This window comes from Trachurus japonicus, chromosome 8 (genome assembly GCF_045865225.1).
Source record: "Trachurus japonicus isolate A0001 chromosome 8, Traja_1.0".
NCBI lineage: Eukaryota > Metazoa > Chordata > Actinopteri > Carangiformes > Carangidae > Trachurus > Trachurus japonicus.
The window spans coordinates 26,720,587-26,734,577 of NC_140914.1; the positions used below are offsets into that span (position 1 = coordinate 26,720,587).

At 41.2% G+C, this 13,991-nt stretch overlaps 1 protein-coding gene across 1 annotated transcript in view; it reads left to right on the forward strand.

Annotated features, from left to right (window-relative positions):
- The first annotated feature begins 5,436 nt into the window (after positions 1-5,436).
- Positions 5,437-13,991, forward strand: part of hdac5 (histone deacetylase 5) — a 74,245-nt gene continuing 65,690 nt past the window's right edge. Inside the window, exon 1 of the mRNA XM_085785050.1 lies at positions 5,437-5,671. The gene's annotated coding sequence lies outside the window, so the exon portion shown is untranslated. The remainder of the gene's footprint in view (positions 5,672-13,991) is intronic.

Below are 13,991 nucleotides of genomic sequence, written 5' to 3' on the forward strand. Positions count from 1 at the left end.
ACCAGCTGAACCTTAAAAATCATAGTTTACTTGGGTCTCTACTGTTGATTTGTAGTCGAGAAATTTCTCATTTTCAATGAAATGCGCTTCTTTGCTTTCTTACCAAGCCTTAGGTTAGATGTGCATAGCAAAATCAATTTGACCTGAACTTGGGCCATATGCTTTTATTTCATTATGGCCCAGTATATAGGCCCACCTCCATTGAGCCATTCCTAGCTGAAATAGAGGTGAGGGCAGGATACACCAGTCTATCACTGGGCCGCCATGCTCACATTGCTCACATTCACACTGAGAGGCAATTTAGAGTCTCTAATCCATTTATAGTGTGCATGTCTTTGGACTGAAGGAGGAAGCTGGAGAACAGGAAGAACATATAAACTTCACCCTGAAAGGCCAAAGTCCTGGGAATCGATGCCATTGTCGAGCAGTGTCGCCTCACAGCAAGAATTAGCACTGTGCCCTCAGTTCATTACATGTCAAGTACAACTAATGCATATTTATCTATGATACATTTAATTTTATAATATTGTTATGACAGTATCTTTCAGAATAGTCTGATTGTATTGAATTTCAAACAATATAAAAAATATATAGTTGTTGGGAAATATGTCAATTTGCAAAAAACCTTGTTGTAACACATACAAACCTTTTGTTCAGGCCCTAAAGGAGCCTTATGTAAGTTTCCCTATTGATAAATAGCTAAGGTTAACATTAGCAGCTCCGTTCACTTATTTGGTTTAATGGAAATGTTGTAGCTTTAACCAGAGCTGTCTTGAGAGGTGACAAGAAACACACCAGTGTTAAAGGAGAACTATACAAGTCTGGTTGCTTTTTCGCTGTTTTGCTAACCCACCTCCCTCCGCCGGCCATGTGCATTTGTTTTCAACGAAGCTGATAAAAAAGTAATCCATGGTGCGGTGGATAACGTTATATATCATATACGTGTTACGATGTGTAGGCTATATTTGTTTAGTCGTATCTGTCATCAACTGAAAATGTAGTATAGCTCCTCTTTAACTTTCTCTAACCATTAGGTCCTTTCTTCTACTGAAGTTGGTGGACTAACCAGCTAGCCCACTTTCTGAAAGCAGCTCACAGCAACCCTTCAGTCTGCCCCGAAGATGTAGTGCTGCTCAGTGGACATATCGTAACCTCTTATGTTGTAAATCAAGGTTGTTTTTGGAACCTAAAGAATGAGTTATTGGCCACAGGGCTAGGGGAACAGGTTATAGCCACTGCAGAATTTAAAGGGGAACTAGGCAAGTCCGGTCGGTTTTCCGCTGTTTTGCTAACCCTCCTCCCGGTCATGTGCATTTGTTTTCAACAAAGCCAGCAAAAAAGAAATCATGGAGTGGTGGATAACGTCATATATGTGTAACAATGTAACAATATATTATCTGTCATAAACAAGAGGTTGTTACGGGGTGCATTTGTGATGCTGTGTGCTGCCAAGACGAGAGCTTGGACACCGGGTCGGAGGCTCTGATCTTGCAAGGTTGGTTTTCGGTCAAGAGATGCTAGGTGGAAGGCAGAGAGCCTCCACTCTCCCTGGAACAAGTTAGTCATTTATTTAACCATCACAATTACTCCAAAGCTGTTTAATTAAGGTAAAAATGTAGCACAGCTAAACATTTTGCATAGTTCCTATTTAACCTGTTTGTTGCTAGGTGGTGTACTGAAAGCAGCACTGTAGAGAGAGAATCAGAAACAGAGAAGATTTGGGCCAGAAAACCAAAACAAGGAGCCGAAAGATGCTAAAACGCCGGAGAACTGAAGGACCTTCAGAGCTAGTGATAATTCGCAATAGGTTTGTCAATACAAGCAGGTTGTCTCCAATGCAGGGCGAGTCGCTGAGTGATCATTGTATTGATAGAAACACATTGATTATAAGCACTTCAGCGAACGTGTGGCTTTTCAGCTTCAAACAGGATCGAACATAGGTTAATAATGGTTTTATTTCCAGCAGAACACAGTGTGCATGTGTAACATTATTCATTTAATCACTATCGAGCAATGCACAAGCAGTCCATGGTAGGAAGTAGAAAAGGAGACGGCTGTGCAGAGATGGATTTAGAGGGTAATGAGATGCAAAGGGAGGGATGACCTTTCACTTTCACTTATGTCAACCGGTCAATAGCCTTCTGTTCCAAAGACCCGTACCAATCGGTGAAGTCCTTTAAAAATACCCACGAGGCACCTGTGGAGTAGTCTGACTGAGGACAACGTCTCCATGGCAACAACATCATTACCAGAATAGCTCTTTTTCTCTCTATTTCGGTCTCTCACTCTTTCTGTCCTTTCATTCCACCTCCTGCTTTCTGTTTTCTGGCTCATTTTCCTGTGCAGAACATTTATTTTTTTCTCTGCGTTTCCTGTTTCATTTCCTTTATCTTTCCCCCTTCCTTCAACCCCTTACCTCACTCCGTCATATTTTCTCCAACCTCCCTGTTTAGTCACACTCTCTTATCTTACCTCCTTTTCTATTCCATCGAGCCATCTTTCCTCTCTGTATTCAAGAGAACATCCATGTGCGTCTGTGTGAGCCCTTCTCCTTCCTCTGACCCTGTCACAATGCCCTTACCAAGGTTAGCTGTGATGCCAGGTATGACACTGACCGATTAAATCATCACTGCCTCATTGTGGACACATTTTGCTTTACTTCTAACAGCGTCTCTTACTGCAGCATCCGCTCCTGCCCTCAAATCTTATACTTCATATGTACCAATGTCTGCATTTGGTATTTTGTAGGTAAATATGAAGGCAAACATTTTATTAATTCAATTCATTTTATGGAAAAACCCACATCCCATCATCATGCTTCTGTCGTTGGAGCTCGTTTCTCTCTTATGTGGAGCACATGGTTGTAGCCTGATTTGTTCACATGTTCACAAGTAAGATTCACGCTTCGTTTGAGCTTTGGAAATGCTAAAGTGGTGTGACAGAAAAAAGGAACAGGATCATTAAGACATGGAAATCTAGCATCAGTTCTGAAGTTATTCCAGAATGATTATGAAAATCCATGGGAAACATTTATGCTACACATGTTCAGTAGCTTTACATCAGTAAATGGGAAAACAGAGGGCACAGGCCTCTCAGTTTGACTCAGCCAGATCATTGTTGGCTGAACTGTCACTACCAGATTTTGTTAGCTATAGTTAGCTGGTGTGATCTAATGCTTACACTGTAACACCACTTGTATATGGATTGCAGGGTCCATACAGTTTGTACCGTGCTCTTAATACTGACTCTTTTTTGATTGGTTATTGAATACATAAACAAATTCCAAACAATAAAAAGCCATCATATTTTCACAAAGCCCAGGGTGATGGATGTCTAGAAAATAACATTTTTAAAATCTAATTTCTATAACATTAATATGTTATTTCTTGGTTTCCCTCATCAAACTCATCAAATACACAATCCAACAACTCCAAAACGCTCTGGTGGACAAGTTGTGACCTGCACATTCACCACGCTATGAGATAATAACAAGAACATTACGAGACAGAGTTGTTTTCGAGGCAAATGCAGAGATTACTTGCCGAAAAACTGCCCCCGACGGGAATGCGCATCAGCGGTTTTGCATGAATTTACCTCGATAACAACTCTGTCTCGAAACGTTTCGTTATTACCTCATAGCGTGGTGAATGTGCAGGTCACAACTTGTCCACAAGAGCGTTTTGGAGTTGTTGGATTGTGTAGCCTATTTGGTAAGTTTGATGGGGGAACCCAAGAAATTCCATAGTGTAGCTCTGAGCAGCGTCCGGTTCTGCTCCGCCGTTCTGAAAATAGCTTGCACCGACAATTAAAGATAACGAACCTACTCCTAAAACTATAGGGATTATGGCAATGTTTTAAGGACCTTATCTTGTCAGTTGATATTGATCACTAGTGGTATTCTTACATCTACATCACCAAAAAAAATCATCATATAATAAGTGGATCTTCCTATGAAGCTTTTGCTAAAGGCATTGATTCACTCTGCTTACAGTTGTAAAAAGTGCATATTTGAGCTGTGGCCTCTCTGTCAGCTGTAGTCTGTTCATTCTCCTCTGACCTCTCTTATCAACAAGGTGTTTCCGTCCACAGAGCTCAGCTCACTGGATGTTTTTTTTTTGTTGTTGTTCTTTTTTGCCTCTATTCAGACTCAAAGCTGTGGAGGACTGTTGTGAGTGAGTCTCTAGAGACTAGTTTCACAGATACTCAAAGCAGCTCCTGCGGAACCAACAATCTTGAATTTTCCATTTTGATCTTCGATGTGAACATTAACTGCAGCTGATTGTATGCACCAGCTGCTACAACACAATCATAGTATTGCAGATTTTGATTCATCATAATTCATCAATCAGACATAACTTCCAGCTACCTGAGCTGGAAATACAGTTACGGGCACGTACATTTTGTCTGGATTAGGCTACTGATGAATGAGGTGAAGCCCAATAGCAAAACTGACTGGATTGTGCTTGTTTCGAAAAATATTTCAGATTTTGATTCATCATAATTTATAAATCAGACATATTTTTTCCAGCTACCTGGGCTGCAAATACAGTTACCACTTGAGGAGCAGGTAAATAAATAAACATGCATATGATATAGCCTCAGATTGTTGATTTGCTCATGTCTAGATTTTATTATAATACAATTAATAACACATATTGACAGCATGACAGTGGACATTATGTAAAACAATAATAATAATAATAATAATAATAATAATAATAATAATAATAATTTTCAGTACAGTTTGTGCTGTAAGGACACACTGGAGTTTGGTACAAAGAAAAACATTTGTTCATATGGAAAGTGTATTATTTTTTTATTGGGAGGTCATAAATGAGTTTGTTCTTTCCTTTCCTGTCGGTGTTATTTAGGCATTTAATCATTTGGCAGACCATCTAGTAGCCCAGTTTAATTTCAAAAAGTACTGATTAAGGGGCAAAGAAAATTAAGTTTTCTTCATCCTGCTCCTTCCCTGGCATGTGTTAAGTGTAATCTCATGTTATACATGTATGAATTGGAAATGTCCATGCATTGAACAAATAAAAAAATATAATATTAATGATATGAAAAAATAAATGATTCCCTGTTGATAGTTTCTGCACTGTGACTGCGCACCACTGCACAGCTGATCAGGACCGGTCTGTAAGTCTTTCAGTGTGCACTTCTCTTTAGCAGTTAGCAACGACAAACTTAAGCTAATCGACTCTGTTGTATACCAAGGCTCCATATGTGAAGGACACATGTAAAAGTACGGTAAAGCAGGCAAAAGGAACACAAAGCAAACTGTACATCTGTCTGCCTTTCCTGTCTATCTATCTCTGCCTGGTCTGTCCGCCTCCGTTGGTTTCTATTGAGTCTATTTTTAGCCCCAGCAGACTGGTCACGTGGCAGGAGGAGGACGTCAATAATGTTGTTGTTGGTGGTGGGAGAGAGAGAGAGAGAGAGAGGGAGAGGGAGAGAGGCAGACTGTAAATATGGAGGAGGTGAAGCGGTAGGAGGTGAGACCCGTCCCTCTTATTAAATTAGACGGTTTTCATGCTAAAATAAAAGAACACGGAGTGAGAGAGAGAGAGAGGGGGACACACCGAGCCTCGGCGGAAACCAAAGCCGGGGGAAGGAAGCGACCTCTGCGAAAAATACGGCGTTCCAGGAGGAGCCGCCGACATCCACGGTACCGTGAGGTTTATGGGAGAGAGAGTGAGAGACAGGGGGGAGAGAGTGCGTGCGTGTGTGTGTGTGCGCGTGACCGTCCGAGAAAGGATTTACCTACCGACAGGCACTTTCTGGAAGGTTTTTTTTTAAATTATTTTTTATTTTTTTATTTTTTACTAAACGCTGGTCGAGCAGTGAGAGAGGAGGTGATTTTTTTGTGCTTGGCTAAGCGGTCGCCTTCACTCACTTCCACCGCGTAGTTGACACAGCAGCTAACTTTGAAGTTACCGTTTGCTATATAGTAGTAGCTAGCTAAACGACGTGAGATGACACCTGACAGCCACGGCGGTTCACTCGCTGCCACACAGGTAACACTACACAAAACACACACACATAGTACCACTACCTACCTGCCCTCACCCAGCCAGCAGCCGCCTTTTTAGCTGTGAGTTAACTTCACAGCTAACACGACTGACAAGCAGCAGCAGCAGCCCTCCTCTCTGCTGTAGGAGACAAGCCCCGGGCTAACAAGGCTGTAGTTAACTCTGCACACTGATGGTTAGTGGATGACTACTTGTTGGTGAACAACATGCAATCAAAACCACTAATAACACAACAGTTACTACTGGGAGCAGGTATGTGCCAGAGGTCACTCCCTTGTGAGTGTGAAGAGCATGTAGTATGGTATTGTGTCTTAACTTGTCCCATCTTCACCCAGTCCAATAAATGAGGTTCCTAATTAGAAATGTGTAGCCTACATTACTCCTTCATAGTTCATGTTTGAAGGTGTGTCACATTTTCCTCTTTTGGAAATAGTCAGGGTGCATGATTGGCTACATTTGATCAATTGAGTGCTCAGTATGAAACATGGCATGAGGTGAAGCCCAATAACGAAACAGACTTGATTATGCTTGTTTCTGAAAAAGTGCCAAAGCAGTTGAAAAAAACAGTTGAAGTACAAGTAGCCTACACTGCATTGATCAGGCTTGGTTCAAGGGGATGACTGCAAGTTTTTAAGTTCATTCGATATACTGTCGTTATCAATTTGTATAGTAATCAAATCTAATTATCAATTGAAAATCGAGCATTGTTACGTCATTGGGTGCCTAGAGGTTGCTACATTACCAGTTATTTAAAAAGAGCCATTAGACAACACTAATAAACATGCTGGACAGATCTGGTACTTAAAGCCCAAATAGCCCTTGTTGTATCAGTGAAAACCAGCTAGAGGCTAATGCAAATTGTTATGTCAGTAAAAACAGAAACAGAAATAGAAACAGAAATAGAAATACTGCTAGGCCTACATCATCCGGGGTGAGCACTGTTTAGGACTGAAACTAAGTGTTCACTTTCATTATTGATTTTTAAATTGAGTCAACTTTTTTGGTCAATAAAAATTGTGATTAAAATGCTCATCCCAGCCTCCTTACCTTCAAATGTCCTGAGCCCAGAACCTTAAATCTGTTCTGCATTGAACAAAGAAAAGCAGAAAATCATCACAATTAAGACGCTGTATCTTCGGCATGTTTCTCAGTTTTGCCTTAAAATAGATTTAATCATAAAGTATTCGTCCGAGAAGTTGCTGATTAATTTTCTGTCAAGTGGCAAATTGACATTTTAGCTTGTGCACAGTTTGTTCACCTCAGCTTATCTCTAACAGCTGGACCACCAGATCCTGTGGTTTTGTAAAAAAAAAAAGAAAAAAAAAGAAAAAAGGGAGATGGGACATGTAATTGCAAACACAGTGATGTCACTTGTTTAAAGAAGAGTTTTTTTCTTTCTTCCTCGAAGTTTAGCTTTTGTTTTGCAAAGTCCAGCCACCTCCAGTTCCCTCTGCGGACCAATGCGGTGCTACATGCCTTTTCTGGCTTTTTCAGAGCAAATGTCACTCCACATAAACAGTACAAGCTGCTGGTTGCTGTCCATGTTTGTTTTGGTACAAGAACACATGACAGGTTGGCCTTCTCATGGGGATTTGCAGGGTCATGTACCACCAGAACTCCAGAGCTTACTGACTGTTTGTTCAGTATGTTTAATTAATGCTTTATTTTTGACTGACACACTGAAAGAACATCAAACATCTTTGCACATGGGTGGAAACTGTAGTTGTGGGGTTTTCTTTTTGGTCCAGACTTTATAGTATTCACCTCTTCTTCAGGTTTTTTCCTGAGCTGTCTTGATGGTGATTAGCAGTGTGGCTGCTGTGGTAGTTGAATGTGTGATACAGTATGTGCTCCAGATAACTCCCAGTATGCTGCTGTGTGGTGGTTGTGTTGCAGTTGGTAGTGTGGCATTTGCATGTACAGGCTAACTTAGGGAGTAGACAGATGACAACGTGATGCGGATCTCAATCTATACTCATTTATTTACCATACTAATATTGCATTTTCTGTTTGTCTATAAGTGTCATATTTAAGATAAATACACAACAACTTGCAACCAGTGTAGTGCAGCCTGGTGTCACCAGTCGATGTCTACAGTATATCTTCTGTTTGGGCTTTTTGGTTGTTCCCTGCTTCAGGTGCAAAGCCTTTGACTTTGAATTCACTTGAAAACTTGCTCGCACAAATATATATTTCAAGAACTCCCTTCAAGTATTTATTAAGTAATCTACATATTGTTATCCTTAATGTGAAATGAACTGACTGCAGTGGACCGGCTCTTTGTGACATCATGTTTCAGTTTTCCCTTGTTAAAAATGAAATATTTAATTAACTTTAATTAAAATTTCAGCTCAGAGAAAACCAAAGCATGTAGAGTTTAAACTATGCAAGTCCGGTCACTTTTCCGCTGTTTTGCTAACCCTCCTCCCGGTCATGTGCATTTGTTTTCAACGAAGCTGGCGAGAAAGCAATCCATGGAGCGGTGGATACCGTTAGGCTATATATCATAACAATGTTACATATTTGTGTGGTCTGTCATAAACAAGAGATCACAGGTTACGGAGCGCATAGTTTTTCCTCAGTCGATGTGAGGGTCTAAGGACAGAGGATGTTGTTACGATGCCATGTAAAGCCCTTTGAGACAAACTGTTTGTAAAAACGGGCTATACAAATAAAATTGCTTTGCCTTGCCTTGCCTTGCCATTTGTGTCACGGTGCCACAGAGACGAGAGCTGAGACACCGGGTCGGAGGCTCTGATCTTGCAAGGTTGGTTTTTTCAGCCAAGAGATGCTAGGTGGAAGGCAGAGAGCTTCCATTCTCCCAAGTTTATTTAACCATCACTATTACTTACTAATTAAAGCCCCAGTATGTAACTTATTTGGCTTTTTATTAGCAAAAATCAAATATTGCTTTCATAAATACGTATTTCACTTAAGTTGAATCACACCTGCATACAAATGAAAGCTTTCTCGTACCTTAGAATGAGTTGTTACAAGTCGTTACAAATACATAAGGGGGGGGGCGCACCGAACCTCAGCTGCCATGTTGCATCGCCATTTTTTACGTTCAGTGGCAGCGTGACCGTAGCCTGACTCTCGCCAGACCCTTGTAGTTCCGCAAAGCTACGCTGAGCTCCACACAAGGGTCTGGGACTGCTCCATAGGCGATTCATTTCAGAAGGCGGGGCCTTGTAAAAAAATCTTGTATGTGATTGGATAAACCACTTGTCCGTCATCTTGAATGACGTGCTACTTCAGCCACTCACTGCGAGCCGCCATTGTTGTTTGACTCAAACAGTCGCTTCAGCGCTACGTCACACCTCAGAAAGTCCCGCCCGGCGATCCTGATTGGTTCATTATTTTTTGCTCCGGGGAAGAAGTTTGCATTGGCCTCGAGTCCAGACCCTTGTGTGAAGCTGAGCGTAGCGCCTCTGGCGTAGCTTTGCGGAACTACAAGGGTCTGGCGAGAGCCAGGCTAGCGTGACCGTAGGTAACCACAGAAACTCACCGGAGCTGTTGGCTCAGGGAGAAAGTTTTCCAGGTAGCGCCTGTTAAAACTGTCACCACTGTGTAGTGTGAGGAAGGACGGAGGCACTGGTGTTGCATTCAGGTGCAGTCAGGCAGACAGCCGTTGGCAAACCAACCGGATGTCATTTTAGAAAGACGGTAAAACGTGGGTCAGGTAAACAATACGACATCACTATGACAACATATTGTCACGCCTGTATTGTTTTGCCTCGTGCTGGCGGACCACCTGTTAACATAGACGCTTGTTTATCCTGTTACATGCAGCGTCTGTTGTCTGTCTGACGTCTGCCTGATTTCACATGAATTCAACATCAAGAATACGTTCCGATATGCAACTGCACCCCTAGATGGGGGTAATCTCATAGGTAAACATGTAGCATAGTTAAAGCAGAAGTAAGTGATATATTTGTGTTAATATAAGTCTTAAATAGTTATATCTTCCGACAGCAATCACTTAGGCTACATAGAGTGTTTGGACCGAAACACGGGTCTCTCAGTCCCTCTGCTCTGCTCTGAGCCGAGGAGAAAACATTTATCGTATCCTACAGTTTTTATCCAATGAGGAGAGAGAACGGCATGCAGGGCTGTGTGTGCAGCTGGTGTGCAGCCAAGGGACGCCGTGAATGTGGTGACGGAGGGACGAGGACTGTTATGGTGCGTTCAAGGCAACTCGTAACTCCTGTTTTTCCGACCTGTGAAGTTGTACCAGTTTGATCTGGTACGAGTTCACGGGTCGGAAGTTACGAGTGGCCGTTATAGTGCACTTTCACCAGTAAAACAGGTCGGAAAAACACGAGTGGGTTGCCTGGAACGCTACAAAATCATAAGTTGTGACTTGAAGCTGTAATTTACGATTTCAAAAGCCTGCCTGGAACGCAGCATTAGCGAAAACGACCGGATCGCTTACTTCTGCTTTAAGGTAAAGATCCTAGTTCCTCTTTAAAATTCTCCTCTCACCTGTTGTTACCTCTGACTAGCTGAGCTCATATTAGTCTGCTTTAGAGAAAATGTATGAAATGCTCCGTGGTGTAAAGTGTTGCTTTAAAGTCCCGTCACATTTCCGTGCATTAGCATGGACTCTTTCATATATCCTTGAAGACTCCGGTTGCAGTGGGTGTCTTTTTTCTTTTTAATTCTTGGCACTTCGCAGCAGGCTGTGAGTCCTGCTTATGGCAAATAAAAAAAAAAACTTTCTCTATTAGATATTCACACTTTGATGATGACATGTTGATTTATTTTGAACTACTTAGCGGAATATGAACCTGTTCTGTGCCGTGATCAGTAGCGTTAGGAACCCCTCTCCGCCGCCCTCAGACTCAGGTCTGTGATCTTTTATTTAGTGTTTCGCTGCAGCGGTGTGACACATAGCACAGGTGCTATCAGTAAGCTTGTTTGTACTGTATATATATCTGTTTATGTGCATTTTCAACTGGCGCATAAAAAAAAACTGCATGTAAAAGCAGGAAATTTAAGGTGGAAAGAGTTGGTGTGGTAATAACAGCAAATAATTCATGACACACATGAATGCTGTGACTGTAACCGCCACTGAGGAGATGATTAAAACAGAAATGCCATATTTCCATATTTTCCACCATGTTTTGTACACGCTTTTCCACCCTCTGAGGTTTGATGGGCACTCTTTATATTACATAATCTCCTTGTGGCCCTCTTCTTCTGCAGCGCTTTAATGAGGCGCTGCTGGAGAGTTAGCGCCACCAGCTGTTTATCTCTGTCGGCTCATCCTCTTTTTTTCCCCCATAAGGGTGCTGAATGGATTCACATATTGTTTTGCTGATTGTTTTAGGGGAATACAGTTATTTGCCACATCTAGATGGAAATTCGTCAGCTTGAACATGTTTTTGTCTGACACAAAAGAACCGGAGATGTGTTGTGTAAAAATACAAAAAAAAAAGTATTGAATTTTGATTAGTTTGCCTAATGTTTTATGCTCTTTCATCATCATGGCCGCTTTAATGACGGTATGCATTCTGGGATATAAATCCAGGTGTAAAGACATCTCCTTTTCTTGGTTGGTTTTGCATATTTGCAGATGTTCAGTGTTGGTTTTTGGTAGGTGGCATTTAATCAGTGATTCATTTAAAAAGGCAGCGATGATGAATCACAGCAAACGGGTCAAGATGATCTCATATTTCTTATAGCCGTTGTTTCATAGCATTCTGGCTCTCCTCACCATCTAATCCTTTAATGCTCCTTTGTCCTTCCGCATTTAAATTTATATTTAAGTTTCCTTCCTTCCTTCCTTCCTCGCGGTGCATAAATTGCTCTTTGTTACGTCACACAGTCCAAGACATAAGATCCACTGTGAAGTAAAAGTTGACCGGCTACATGGCATGGAATGCTTTACATTCAGTCGGTGTGTTCAGCTATAGATGAGGACTCTGCACAAAAACAGAGAGGCTTTTTTTAGCCCCCATCACAGTGCTTGAAGTGTTGCTTTTTTAGTATTTCTTTGTGTGAAGCGCAGCTACAGATACAGTACACACTGGTTCAGATGGAGGTTGTTACAGTAATCCTATGGAAATCTATGCAACTAGCAGGACAGAGATACCCATTTGATTTGGCTCAGACTGCTGAAGCTTCATATAAGCTTTGGCTGAACTTGAATGCATTGGTAAAAGATTAGGGATTTTGTCTCCCCATTTATGGTGAGGGATTACTTCACAGCCAGTATGGAAGGAGGAGGAGGAGGAGGGGGGGGTGATTACAGCCACTGATCACTCTGAAAACATATGAATAGCATGAGGATGTTGTACCTGAATGTAACCTCCATCTGGAAATAAACCAGTTCAGGCAGAGGACCCCCAAACTGATGGAGAGATAGAGCAGGAACCATAGACTGTAAAAAGAATGGACGTAGCACCCGTGACGTCACCCATTGGTTTTGTAGAGTCTGTTTTGTGCCGCTATACGGGGGTTTGAACTGCGCCATGTTGGATTTTACTTGCCATATTTGGAGAGGTGCGGCGGTTAGCCGGCCGAGAACCCGCCCACTGGCCTTGAAGCAGTGGTCTCCGGACCTGTCACTCAACGTTTCCGCGCCCTAATTGGCCAGAATTTTAAACCTAATAACAGTAAAACGGTAGAGTTTTAAAAAAATTCACCCCCCTCAGAGTGTGTACGGGGGTAGAAACTATCGGTTGAGACCAAAAAATGTAATGGTAGCCTACCAGGCTTTGATCATGTTTATTGAGGACTTAAAGTCGGCGATTTTAACATGGGGGTCTATGGAGAGTTGCTCCCAGCGACAGCCGAGGGGATTGCAGTTTTTTGAATGCGTTTCATATTGAGCTGAGCCATGTAGAAACATACCTTGTTATAGTGCATTCAATAATAAGCTATTCAAACAATATGTATGTTCATATTCATGTTTTTATTTATTTATTTTTTATACTTTATTGCAGGATTGCACAAATCATTTATTCATATTCCCTTTCTTTTTAGACATTGGAGCAATCCCACAAAATGTATTTATTTTGTAGTGAAATACATCAGGAAAAAATGAAGAAGTTCATGGGGACAAAGAAAGTAAAATAGAGAAATAGAATAAATAAAAATATATGCACATACACATACAGGTATGTTTTTATTTTAATAAACATGTACAGGTACAGTGAGTAGGGGGTTCATACAGTAGATAGACCTTGTAAATTGATACCAACCAGTTTCCACAACGTCTGTCAATTGCGTGATAATAAAGCAGACAAATTACTCAAATTGAAGTTTTTTATTTTAAATATAAATCTGGAAATAAAAAAAATAAAAAATAAAAATTGTCTAATCAACCAAAAATCTCTTGTTGAAAAACCTCTGATCAAAAGACAGAAATCACAATTTTTTTCACATTGTACTCTTGCTCCCACATATTGGTGGATCCCAGACTTCTGCCATCTAGCAGCTCAGCTGATTGATTCTGACCTTGTTTGAGTCGTAGCAGCTACAGTTAACTTAGTATCCATATAATTACGTGTGGATATACAGAGAATAATCACCATCATTGTTTACAACAGTGCTGCTCTGGTCCGGTCTGCTCTCACAGAGTTATTTTCATCTGAAAGACAGATATCAGCAGCCAGCCGCCCCCCTCAGGAGCTGACGGAACAAAATGAAAGCAAAAGGAGAAGAGTGAGGATTGGACTTTAATACGTTGGGCAGACAGAAGCAGAGTGAATGACGGTGTTGCTTTGTAACTGCTAGTTGTTTTTAACATGTTAGCCATATCAGATGTTTTTTTTGTTTTTTAATGGGTGGCAAAAGCTTATTTTTTTTTCCAAATCAGTTTTAGCACTTTAATGTAATTTTCAGATCGATGCAGAATGTCCTGAGGGTCACCAGGTCACCTCTTGTGCGTTTCCCAACCCTGATTTACAAGGAAAACTCAAGAAATCATCTTTTAATCTGAAGCTGGTC